Raw genomic sequence first — 13,741 nt, forward strand, 5'->3', positions numbered from 1 at the left:
ACCCTCCTACACTGTTGGTGGGAATGTAAGTCGGTGCAGCCACTATGGAAAACAGTGTGGATGTTCCCCAGAAAACTAAAAATAGAATTACCATATGATCTAGCAATCCCACTCCTAGGCACAGACCTGAAAAAAACTATAATTCAAAAAGATACATGCACCCCATGTTCATATCAGCACTATTCACAATAGCCACAACATGGGAACAACCTAAATGTCCATCGACAGATAAATGGATAAAGAAGATGTGGTACATATATACAATGGAATACTACTCAGTCATGAAAAAGAACAAAATAATGCCATTTGCAGCAACATGGATGCAACTAGAGATTATCATACTAAGTGAAGTAAGTCAGAAAGAGAAAGACAAATACCATATAATATCACTTATATGTGGAATCTAAAATATGGCACAAATGAACCTACCTACAAAAAAGGAACAGACTCACAGACACAGAGAACAGATGTGTGGTTGCCAAGGGGGCTGGGGGTTGGGAGAGGGAAAGACTGGGAGTTTGGGATTAGCAGATGTAAACTATTATATATAGGATGGATAAACAACAAGGTCCTACTGTATAGCACAGGGAACTATATTCAATATCCTGTGATCAACCATAATGGATAAGAATATGAAAATAAGTATCTATATGTGCATGACTGAGTCACTTTGCTGTACAGCAGAGATTGGCACAGCATTGTAAGTCAACTATAACTTCAATAAATAAAAGGGAACTAAGCCAAACAACTACGATTCATTATTATCATTACCACCTTACCATTATCTAATCACAAATATTATTATTACTACTAGTGAGATTTGTAATTTATTAGTTTTATGTTGACTCTTCCCCCAAGCAATTCACCCAACTTTCCTTGTTTTTTCGTGTGTGTGTGTGCGGTACGCGGGCCTCTCACTGTTGTGGCCTCTCCCGTTGCGGAGCACAGGCTCCAGACGCGCAGGCTCAGCGGCCATGGCTCACGGGCCCAGCCGCTCCGCGGCATGTGGGATCTTCGCGGACCGGGGCACGAACCCGTGTCCCCTGCATCGGCAGGCGGACTCTCAACCACTGCGCCACCAGGGAAGTCCCGACTTTCCATTTTTTTACCTCATCCTAATTGTGTGTTTATATAAACGGAAGTGACAATTTACTTAATTACATAATACTAAAGTTAAAGAACACTGAATCAATACTGATTTGGGGTGGAAGAAGAGGCTACCCTACTAAAACTGTATTATAGTAACCCATCTCCTAGACATACTATTTTTCTGCTTGCAGCCAAAGAATCTTTCTGAAACACATTTAGGGTTATTTTTGGAGCCAGACATTTGCAGATTATCACTACTTGCTTGAGAGAGAACCCACAGTCCTAATTAGACAGAAAAATGAAACACACAGGCAAGGCCACTACATCAGCCTTGCAGGTTGTGCACTGAAAATTTCAGGAAACGCCATTCACAGAGACAATGATGTGAATGGTGCCTCTGATGTTGTGCAACAAAGCAAGCTGCACATTTGGAAGTACTGGAAATATTGTAGGAAGATATAAAGAATGCTTCATTAATGTGCTAGGCAGACCCATGGTCATCTCATTGCCATTGAAAGTACTTTCATTTTTTAATTAAGCTTTTCCTGGAAGCCATGAATATTAAGAGGTAATTTGAATGTAAAGAGAAAGATAATTTCTCAATAGGGTATTGATTTCACAATCAATATTCAATTTCAAAAAAATACACCATTGGAAATGAGAAAAGTGATTTTAAAACATGGACTTAGAAAGTGTATAAAGAGCAATTCACCTAGTAGAAAAAGAAGGTAAGGGTATGGGAAATGACTAAGGTAGGGTATGACTCTAGCAATAGGGCAGATTAGACAACTTGATTTCTCTCTGTACAAAACACCTAGTGCTGGGTTAAAAAAAAATCTTTTAAACACATTGCTTACCTCACAAAATAATAAGGGAAATCACCAGTCTTCCAGTATTGTGACTATTCAAAATGTACTAAGTGTTCTAGCCAGCGTAGTTAGCAAAGAAAAACAAAAGTTTTAAGGATTGGAAGTAAACCATGTGTATACACATACGATATGATTGTTTATACAGAAAAATCCAAAAAGTAAAAATATCAGAACTATGAATTTAGTAAGGTTGCTAGATATAAGATCAATACACAAAAAATCAGTTATGTACCAATATACCAACAACGATTTTTAAAATATTATTTTTAGGGCTTCCCTGGTGGCGCAGTGGTTGAGAGTCCGCCTGCCGATGCAGGGGACACGGGTTCGTGCCCCGGTCCGGGAAGATCCCACATGCCGTGGAGCGGCTGGGCCCGTGAGCCATGGCCGCTGAGCCTGTGCATCCGGAGCCTGTGCTGCGCAACGGGAGAGGCCACAACAGTGAGAGGCCCGCGTACCGCAAAAAAAAAAAAAAAAAATTATTTTTAAAAAGGTATTTATAAAAATAACCAAAAATAGTGTCTAGGAATGTCTGATTAAAGATTGACAAGATTTTTATGAAGAAAAGTATAAAACTCTATTGAAATGCCTTAAAGAGGATTAAATACATGGAGAGTTATACCATACCCATAAAAATGTAAATTCAATTTCCTAAAAACATAAATACTCCTAAAATTAACTTTTAATGTAATACAATTCCAATTCAACCCAACTCAACAGATGTGAGTAGTGGAATAGAATCGAGTTGCTGGTATTTGAAGTGAATCTGGAATTCTCTGGGGAGCCTAATATAATTAACGGTACCTCTGATAGAAAAAAAAATCCCTGTAAAGTTTGTTATCAGAAAGATAAATGCTCAGATATATGTATACTGCAAAGAGAAAAGCTGTCTTATATACCAAGAACTGGATCGTAATGTCAACATTAGGAAATTAGGAATGTGATTTCTTGGCAAAGGAAGTGCTATCTCAGTTGCAAGATGGCATTTTTCATCTATGACTCAGAAGGGAAGTCTGGAATACCAGCCCAGTGCCTAAGATACAGACTCTAGGTTTCCAGATCTAGAGAGGAGAATGTTTTAGCAAGTGTACCCTGCCACACATGAGAGCATCCAAAGCATCCAGAGGTATCTGAATGACTATACCTCACCCAAAGGCCACTTGTTAAACTATAACAGACATGCCACCTGTTCCTTCAGAGGCCAATAAGTGATCTTTGAACAGGGTTGGAGTTAAAAAGTAAACCTATGGTTCACGTTTTTGGATTGCTATAACTAAAATGCAACAACTGACTTGATATAAGTATGCGGTCAGTGTTTGCTTCTAAGATTGGCTCAGTGTTTACTTTTTTTTTTTTTTTTTTTTTTGCGGTACGCGGGCCTCTCACTCTTGTGGCCTATCCCATTGCGGAGAACAGGCTCCGGACGCGCAGGCTCAGCGGCCATAGCTCACGGGCCCAGCTGCTCCGCGGCACGTGGGATCTTCCCGGACCGGGGAACGAACCCGTGTCCCCTGCATCGGCAGGCGGACTCTCAACCACTGCGCCACCAGGGAAGCCCAGTGTTCACATTTTAAAGGAAGAACACATATATTATGAAAGAGGTTTTCCAAATAGTCTGATTGCTTTTGAAGGAGCTCTTAAAACTATAACACTATGTAATCAGTCAAACTTTCTGTACTACAGTTACCTTTACGACTCTATAACTGTGATTTTCTGGTATTTTACAGTGAAAACAGGGTCAGTTCAAAATATGAGATTATAGATGTTGTTTTTAAGAGTTATTACTTTTTAATTAAAAATTATGAATTCTCAAGGAGACAAAGATAAAATAAGCTTTTTTTTTTTTTTCAATAGGCGTGAAACCATCATTTAGAATATGGAAAAATCTCAGACTAGTGACGTGATTGGTGTTTCCTTTCAACATTTTCTTCTGTGTTTCTGGCTTACCCTCTCACCCAGCTTTTCCTCTCATACATCCTCTTCATTGTTAGAAAGAGGTAATAGGCAAAAATGAAAAACTTCATGAAAAGCATGCATGGAAATCTGTTTCCTCCATTATAAACTTTAAGTGTAATTAAGTTTTTAAATTTACTTTTCTCTTCTGTTGTTTTGTTCACTAGTTGTAAAAAGTGAGTATAGGACTTCCCTGGTGGCGCAGTGGTTAAGAATCCGCCTGCCAATGCAGGGGACATGGATTTGAGCCCTGGTCTGCGAAGATCCCACATGCTGCAGGACAACTAAGCCCGTGTGGCACAACTACTGAGTCTGCACTCTAGAGCCCGTGAGCCACAACTACTGAGCCCATGTGCTACAAGTACTGAAGCCTGTGTGCCTAGAGCCCGTGCTCCGAAACAAGAGAAGCCACTGCAATGAGAAGCCCGCACACCGCAATGAAGAGTAGCCCCTGCTCACCGCAATTAGAGAAATCCCGTGCACAGCAATGAAGACCCAACGCAGCCAAAAATAAAAAAAAAATAAATAAAATTTTTTAAGTGAGTATAATTTGAAAAAGATGAAAACAGTAAGGGTATATATGACCTGAACAGATCAGTCAATTTGATCGAGTTGACATTTACAGAATACTCCATCCAACAACAGCAGACTCACAAGAAGTATACACCAAGATAGACCATATTCTGGGCCGTAAGACACACGTTAATAAACTTGAAAGCATAGAAATCAAACGTGGTATGTTCTCAGACCACAATGAATTAAAGTAGAAACAAATAACAGAAAGATAACTGGAAAATTCCCAAATATCTGGAAATTAAACAGCATACCTCTAAGTAACTCATGAGCCAAAGAAGAAATCTCAAGAGAAATTTTAAGATATTTTGAATTAAAGAAAAATAAAAGTACAACTTATCAAAATTTGTGGGACACAGCAAAATCAACTTGCTTAGAGGAAAATTTATAGCATTAAATGTGTATATCAGAAAAAGCGAACTAAAAACAATAATCTAAGCTTCCACCATAGGAATCCAGTGAAAAGGGTAAAATAAAACTGAATAGCAAGCATAGAAAAAAAATGTTCAATTTTGCACATAATCCAGTAAAAGAAAAGCAAATAAAAAAAATCACTTTCACATACTGAACTAGGAAATTTGTATTTCTAAAGTATAATACCCAATGCTGGTGTGGGTGAGGTGAAATAGGCACCACATTGGTGGTAGCTGTACAGATTGATGTAACCTTTTTGGAAAATAAATTTGGCAATGTGATCTTAAATGTATTTAATGTGGCCTTTAAATGTATGTATTTGACCTGGTGTTTCCATTTTAATGATTATAAACAAATAATCCCAGATTAAGAAAATATTTAATTCACATAACTAGCTATAAAAGTATTATTTATAGCAAAAAATTGAAAATAGCCCAAGTGTCCAAATAAGTGTGGCATTAAGCTGAACAAGGAATATCCAATCACTGGAATAGTTAATGGCCATGAAAATTGATATTTTGAAATAATTTCTAATAAATTAATAATAATAAGTGAAAGAGTATGGAACAAAAATTGTATGGATAGAAATACAATCAGGAAGAAATATACCAAAATGAAAACTGGTTTCTTGGTATGATGGGTTTGCTCTTTTTGCCGCTTTTCCATATTTTCCAAAGACCCATGATGGACATAGTGGCTTTGGAGAACAGTGGTTTGGATTACCGTCTCAGCTCTGCTGTGCGAGTCTCAGTTCTCATTTGTAAAGTGAGGATGATGATTGAAGGTCTCTCTCTAGTGTGACTGTGAGGACTGAAGGTGATAATGTATGTCACGCGTTTAGCACAGGGCCTGCTGTGCTTTAAGTCCCCAGTAAACACTAGCTATTGTTACCGGTTATAACAGTTTAAAAAACTATGTCCCATTGACAGTAAGCACATTAGGACAGGTTCATCCAAATTTGCATAGGGAATTTTTTTTTCTATTTACTGATCCCTTTGGATTACATGCATATTCAAGATATTTGTTTACTGATTGCAGGATATTTTGAGTCCATAGAGGGGCCATTAAATATCCTTTTGTATACAAAAAAAGTACATACTAGAAAACCACAAATGTATTTGACTCTCTTCACGTATTTAAAAGTATGCATATAGCTGACTCACTTTGTTATACAGCAGAAACTAACACAACCTTGTAAAGCAATTATACTCCAATAAAGATGTTTAAAAAATAAATAATAAATAAACAAAAGAAGCATCAAAGCAGCATGGGAAAAAGAAAAAGTACTATATACCCAGGACCACACCAGTGAGACTGAGAAAAGAATTCAAAGCTACTGTTTAGCTACATATTACTTCAATTCTGCAGGTTTTGATTTTTTTTTTTCCAGAGTAAGAGATAGTAATCTGTACCTCTTTCTTTTCCCCCGTTGGGTCGGTAGGAAGACAGAGAATATGATAATTTCAGAGCAAACTTCCTATAGGGTCATTAGTAGACTGAGAAATCTCCTACTGCTTCAGGATTCTTTTTAATATAAATTCTAATACTGCTTTAAAAGTGTTAATATAATTCTATATGCTTTCATTACCAAAAGCAGAGTTCTGTCCATAATAGGGATATCATGTATTCTAACAATAATCAATCATTTTAAAAGAGGATTCCTTCTTTTCTGTTTGTAATAAAACCTGCCTTCATTCAAACATTCCTTTTTTTTTATATAATTTGTTTAATTTATTTATTTTTGGCTGCGTTGGGTCTTCATTGCTGGGCGCAGGCTTTTTTTTCATTGTGGCGAGCAGGGGCTACTCTTGGTTGCGGCGTGCAGGCTTCTCCTTGCAGTGGCTTCTCTTGCTGTGGAGCACAGGCTCTAGGCACACGGGCTTCAGTAGTTGCAGTACGCAGGCTCAGTAGTTGTGGCTTACGGGCTCTAGAGAGCAGCCTCAGTAGTTGTGGCGCATGGGCTTAGTTGCTCTGCAGCATGTGGGATCTTCCCAGACCAGGGCTCGAAACCATGTCCCCAGCATTGGCAGACGGATTCTTAACCACTGCGCCACCAGGGAAGTCCACTCAAACATTCTTGAAGGAAGGAAGAAGGTGGGAAAATGATGTACTATTCCTTTATGATGAAGGAATCTTCTACAGTTATGTTAGAGAGACTAACTGCATACATGAAAAACTGCTTAGACTTCACCAGAGCAATGACTATTTTCATATTAATTTTGTATTAACTTTGGCTTTAAGGCCTTTATTCCTCAAGTTTAATAGGCACTATTTCTGTGAGTAGATAGCATTTATAAGTAGAGAAGGTTTAAAGTAGAACATTGGAGGTGCTATTTTGAATTTTGCAGGAACATAAATGAAATTATTTTTATTGTAACCTTGAGTGGCTATGGCCTTCCCATTTCTTTTACTGCTCAGTTTATAGGCTTTCGAAATGTATTAATACCCTGAAGCTGTTACCTTGAGCTCTGAGGATGGTGTTATGGTTCGACATTATTTAATGAGGTTCTCTGATGTTCCTGGTAACTGAATCTCTCTTCTACAGTGAGGTCCATTATACTGAATTTAGGGTTAAAGCAAATTATGTCACCATTTTGTCCTCTAAATTGCATTGTAATCTTGTGAGATTTGAAATAAAAACATACAGAAAAGTACTTGTGTTTGAAATCGCAGCCCAAGTATAGTACTAAAAAATATCCAGGGCTTCCCTGGTGGCGCAGTGGTTGAGAGTCCACCTGCCGATGCAGGGGACGCGGGTTCATGCCCCGGTCCGGGAGGAACGCACGTGCCGTGGAGAGGCTGGGCCCGTGAGCCATGGCCACTGAGCCTGCGCGTCCAGAGCCTGTGCTCCACAACGGGAGAGGCCACAGCAGTGAGAGGCCCGCATACCGCAAAAAAAACGAAAACAAAAACAAATGTGATCATAACAACTATATGGTATTGCTGAAAGTTTCGAAGCTAGAGAAACATGCATCTCTAGTATTTTTGATACATTCCATGCCTTTTTCATATGTATGTTTCCCATAGTTCTAACTAAGGCATAAATATAATTTTGCTTCCTGTTTTCCCCCACTTAATATATAAGAAAAAAACTATAATTGAGGATAATGAAGTGATCCATGGGATGATAGAGGGGGCAACTAACCCTGTTGGAAGATGAGAGAGCAAGAGAGAAATGTGTCATAGTAGTTATTGTCTGAACTGAATTTCCGAGGACCTGCCAGAATTAGCCAGGAGAAGAGGAGGCAAAGGAAGGGAGAGAGCACGCAGAACAAGAGGCATGAAGCCCATTACCCACTCAGAGACTGCAGGAAGTTCACTCTGGGTGGAGCCAGAGACCCTGTGGCAGGAACTGGTACATCACAGCAGGTTTGGGTGCCAAGCAGCATGAATTCCATCTGTCAACGATGTGGAGCCATGAAATATGTTAATAGGTGCTTGGGCCAGATACACTAGTGAAATATTACTAACAATTTGATGACATACACAGTATGTCTACTTGACATTCAATCTCCTCTTCCTTCTAATAGAAGAAGCCTGATTTTTTAAGGGTGGCAATGTGCCCAGTTAAAATATTCACCTCTTCAGACTTCCTCAGGGTCTGGAAAGGCCACATAACCCAGTTCAGGAAATTAGATATAAGCAGGTGGGTGGGGCTGCTGGGGAAGCTTTTTAAGACTCAGATGGCGTACATCCTTTTTCCTTTTCTCTGTTCCATTTCTCTTGCCTAGAAGGGGGATACAAGTCCTGGAGGTGGAATAGCCATCTTGCAACCATGAGGAAGAAAGCCACGCAAGTCCTGATGACTTCCTTGAGCAGCTGCACTTGTTCTGGACTGTCTACCTCCTGACTTCCTGTCATGGGAAGAAAATCAGTCTCAATTTGGTTAAGCTAGTGAGTTGAGTCCACGCAACTGAATGCAATCCTATGTAATATAATGTTATGTCCATTTCTTAAAGATTGGCAATGAACTTAGCATACGAAAGGTGCTAAGTCCTATTTAATTTTGTTTAACCTAATATTGATATCATTTGACAACAGAACTGTTTTTCCTCAGAACACTTAGTGTATCTCACGGTGCATGAGTATTCTGCAGAAGTTTGGAAAATACTACTCATTTGTGTTGATCCAGTAGATGGATAGTTGTGACCTTCTACTAAGATAGGAAACACAGGAGGAGTAACCTGCTAGGGGAGAAAGATAGTGAGTTTAGTTTTAAATGTGTTGAATTTGAGATGTCTAAGTGGAGGTGTCCATTGACAGTGCTGAGGCCCACGAGTGACGTTAGGGAGTAAACAAGGTAGGTGGTAGTTAAATCCATGGCTCAGTGGGTTCAACGGTAATTGTTAAGGTAGAAAATATTCTATGAGTGTTTTTACCAATGAGGAAATTGGCAATCTAGTCTCACACACTTTAACTGCCTTGTTATGCCACCTCTCTTGAAAGAGGAAACGGAAAGAATACTGTGCTTAAAGTCAGACACACTGGGGGTTCAAATCCTGCATTGTCAGTTTACTTAGCTGTTTGAACTTGGCTCAGATATTTAACTTCTCTGAGCTTCAGTTTTCTCATCAAGTGGTTGACAACCTAACCATATAAAGTTGCTGTGAGAATTACGAAGTATTCAACATTGTGCCTGGTAAACTGCAGCTGCTCCATCAGTGCCAATCCCTCTTTCCCTCTAGTTAAAAAAGATTTGTTGCTTCATACTTTCATCTCCTGTGCAATGCCTTTTACACAGCTAAAACAGCACTTAAAATTAAGCCAGGGCGGGCTTCCCTGGTGGCGCAGTGGTTGAGAGTCCGCCTGCCGATGCAGGGCACACGGGTTCGTGACCCGGTCTGGGAAGATCCCACATGCCACGGAGCGGCTGGCCCCGTGAGCCATGGCCGTTGAGCCTGCGCGTCCGGAGCCTGTGCTCCGCAACGGGAGAGGCCACGACAGTGAGAGGCCCACGTACTGCAAAAAAAAAAAAAAAAAAAATTAAGCCAGGGCAACAATTTCATTTCTGCCTATTAAATATCCATATATAACTTGAAGATGGAATTCTAGGGCAGGTCAAAAGGGATTGTATGTACTTGATGGATTTGTAGTTTACTATATTATGTATTTAACAAAACTTAAAGTGCTTCCAATGTGTCTTGCTCTTTTCTACCATTTCATAAATATAAACTCATTTAATATTCATAATAACCTTATTAATTAGATACTGTTATTATTTCCATACAGCAAATAAGGAAATGGTTGCACCAAGAGGTTAAATAACTTGCCCACACTCACACAGCTAGCAGGTGGCAGAGACAGGCTTAAAATCTGGGGAGTCAGACCCCATTGTCCATGCTCCTAATTACTATACTGCTATATAAAAGATATAAATAAGAGAAATTACCCATATTGCTTACTGTTCTTTCATCCTCATGAGGCCTTTGGTAGCTGTTTCTTTATCTATTTCCCTACGTTTAAAAAAGTAGTTATTTGTCTCTGAGCATCTTTTCATTAATGTCAGAAACAGAAATATGTATAGAAAGTTTTAGCTAAGAGCTATTTTGAAGAGAAAATGTTTAAAATTTGTGCCAATACAGTGTTGTCCAGAGTAGTTATCTCTGTAACAACAACAGAACTGTTCTTGTTTATTTGAACTTTCTAGACTCCATATAATTAATTTGAACATGAGAGAACATGTGTGCATTTTTTTTTTTTTTTTTTAAGGAAAGTACTGCTTACCTTCCTGGAAGAGCACATGTGTTTTGAAAGGCTCTTACTCCCTTCCTAGGAATGAGCAGCTGTAGCCAGGAAGCAGATGAAATAAGAAACACAGTGCCAGTGGCAGAAGGCTTAGATTAAAGCTTAAGGAAATTCCCAGGACGGTGTTTTTAAAGGGCATTTGAAGGGCATAGACCAGGTAGAAAACAAAATATAGGATTATTTCAATGGAAACAATTGTCTCCTAAAAGTCTTCTAGTTCAAAAAGAGAAGATTGTACTCATGGAAAATTGATGGATAAGCAATGATTGAAACAAACAAACAAATCTGGAAACCCATGTCCTATCTCTGGTGTATATTTACTGGATGATCTTAATTTGGCATTTATATCTTTCACATCATTTTCTCTCTCTGAAAATGTGCAAAATTATACCTGCTCCTTCCCACACATTGATGCTTCCAGGATAAATGAGATACTGTTTATAGTTCCATGGAGGAAAGATAGTAGGTATACTAAAAATATCACTATTTCAAAGTCCCTCCTTTCCTTGGAAATGTATAGTAATACCAATGTATACTGTGTTATTGAATCAAATTTTCCATAGAAGTGATGATTTTTTCAGAAAATAGATACTTATCCTATTCAGGAGTAACAGTTTCCTTTTAAGAATTTAACCATTTTTCAAATTTAGCAATTTGAATTTGTTGCTTTTTTTCCTTAATATTTATTGAATGCTTGCTATCTGCAGTGTATTTTAGTGGAACTCTTTCCTTCTGGTTAAACAAAACATGTTTTATGTTTTATTAATGACTCTTTAAGACAGCAGTATATAAAAAGGGGATTTTAGTTTGCGTCAAGCATAATATCAGCTGACATCATAAAGCTTCTAATACATTTTTAGGCTAATGAAATATAAGCCCTAGACCTAAGTTAAAGGAACTACTAGTTCAGTTTTATTCTACACCGATTCAGACAAACCTGGAGTTGAGTTCTAGATGCACAGTATAAAAGCAACATTGACAAACTGTAGTATATCTGAAAAGGGGTGGATAAGATAGTTAAAGGTTTGGAAATCATGCTACATGGGCAATTAAACACTTGAAGAAGAGAATAGTTAGGAGGAGAAATAAAACTTGACTTCAAATTTTCAAATACCTATTAGAAAAGAGATTGGACCTATTCTGTATTGTTGCAGACAACTAAACTATAAACATAGGTAGAATTTTAAGAAGAAAGACGTCACAGTTAAACAAAATAGTACCAAAAATGAAAAGGGCTGCTTTTGTTTACTGAGATTTCTAGAACAGAAACTGGATGACCATTGGACAGAGATTTTGTGGAGAGAATTCATGATGGGGTAAGAAGTTGGCCTCAAAGACCCTAAGGTTCCTTTTGATGCTAAAATAATCCCATGATCCATTAGAAACCTCATTTACTGTACTAAGTTATACTCGAGTGATACCTTTGCAGCCTTTTGGTGCTTTGCCTCTAAACTAAAAGTCTTCAGATGGCCGTGGGGTTTTTGGTCCTTATGGCTACTTTTTTCTTACCACTTTGCAACTTATTCCTTGTTTTAACAGGATTCCGCTTCATTCTACTTTGTTACTTCTAATATGCTATGGTCTAGGATAACAGCATAACCAAACTTATTAACATTGCATGAATAATTAAGTGAAGACCTAAAGAGCTCTCCTGTGAATAAGGTCTTTGGTGCATGGACTTTTTGCCATCTATTTTAGTTCTTAAAGGCCCTTTTATCTTTCTTTCAAGTTCTCAGGAGTAGTCTAGATTTGTCAATTATGTGGCTTCTGAAAACTGGTTATCAAAATTCCATGCTAAGCTTCCTACTAATTCATAATTTTTTAAAAAAATTCTAAACTCATTACTAAAATTTTCAAAAACACTTAATCATAGGCAATATACTCTGATCACTGAGCAAGATTTTCCTTAGGTAGGTAAACTTTTCCTGTATAGTTTCTTCAAAATGAAAATAGAAAAAAAGAAAAACAAAATTTTAAATGAAAATAAAATTTATAACTAAATTAGACTATACAACCAAATGAACTTTATTAGAATGCTAATTACTTCTCTCCTGAGCTGCTTCATCTTGGTATAAACATACAGATTTCTTTAGAATATGGAGAATCATTCTGATTTCACTGGTTTTCTTCTTAATCCCTGCTCTTAGTATATAGTAATAGTTTTAACATTACTCAGTCAAAAACATTTAATGAAAATTTACTATATATCTAGCAGGTGTTCTCAGTTAAGAATAAAAGAAAAACATAATAATGTTTTATATAGACTAAGTATAAAAGACTGCTTGACCATTAAGGCATTTACTCTCTTGTTAAAGGAAACAGGAACCAGTTACAGAGCAATAAAGGAAGTATATTATCAAGGCAGGATTGGTGCAGATATTATGCCCCTAACACTTGTAATGAGAAATGGAGTAGTTCTGCCTCAATATAGTAGAATCAGAAGTTAATCATAAAAGTGCATTTTCTTTCTTTTTTTTTAAGATTTGCTTTGTTAATTAGGTTAATATTGGTGCTTAGAGCCTTTGGTTGTTATAATTTCCTATCATTTATTTGGTAAGAAGAATAATTTGGGGATGTGTTTCACTGACTTCATCGGGAACATGTCTATAAGATATGAAGAAAGCCCTAACACTACCAATATTTGAAAAATTCAAAGGGTTTATTTTCTAAAGTGTTACATAAATTGCTGTTCCACACCTTTTGCCACTTCCCAGCGTTGGCCAGAATAATTTTAATGTCTCCCAAATAGATGATGCTGACCTTGCCCCCAGTCCCTCCTGGGAGATATAAACTTCTTACGTGTCCCCAGCTGAGTCATAAATAATATCCACATATGCCCCAGAGCTCTGAACTGTCGTCATCAGTAACACACACAACTGAATGGTATCTGTAAAGTAGATACTTTTCTGAAAAATATATAAAGGCACAAAATGAACACTGCAATAAAAAATTGCTTTCTACTTTAACCAATTTCCCTGGATGTGTACGTAGAATTATATCTTCACAGAACTTGCAAAAGTCCCAGACTCAAGGGCTGTGTAATCGTCTTCCATAAGCAGCAGCCCTGAGCAATCCTATCCACAATTAGCTGCTTGCCG

The sequence above is a fragment of the Phocoena sinus genome, chromosome 10 (assembly GCF_008692025.1).
Source record: "Phocoena sinus isolate mPhoSin1 chromosome 10, mPhoSin1.pri, whole genome shotgun sequence".
Lineage (NCBI taxonomy): Eukaryota > Metazoa > Chordata > Mammalia > Artiodactyla > Phocoenidae > Phocoena > Phocoena sinus.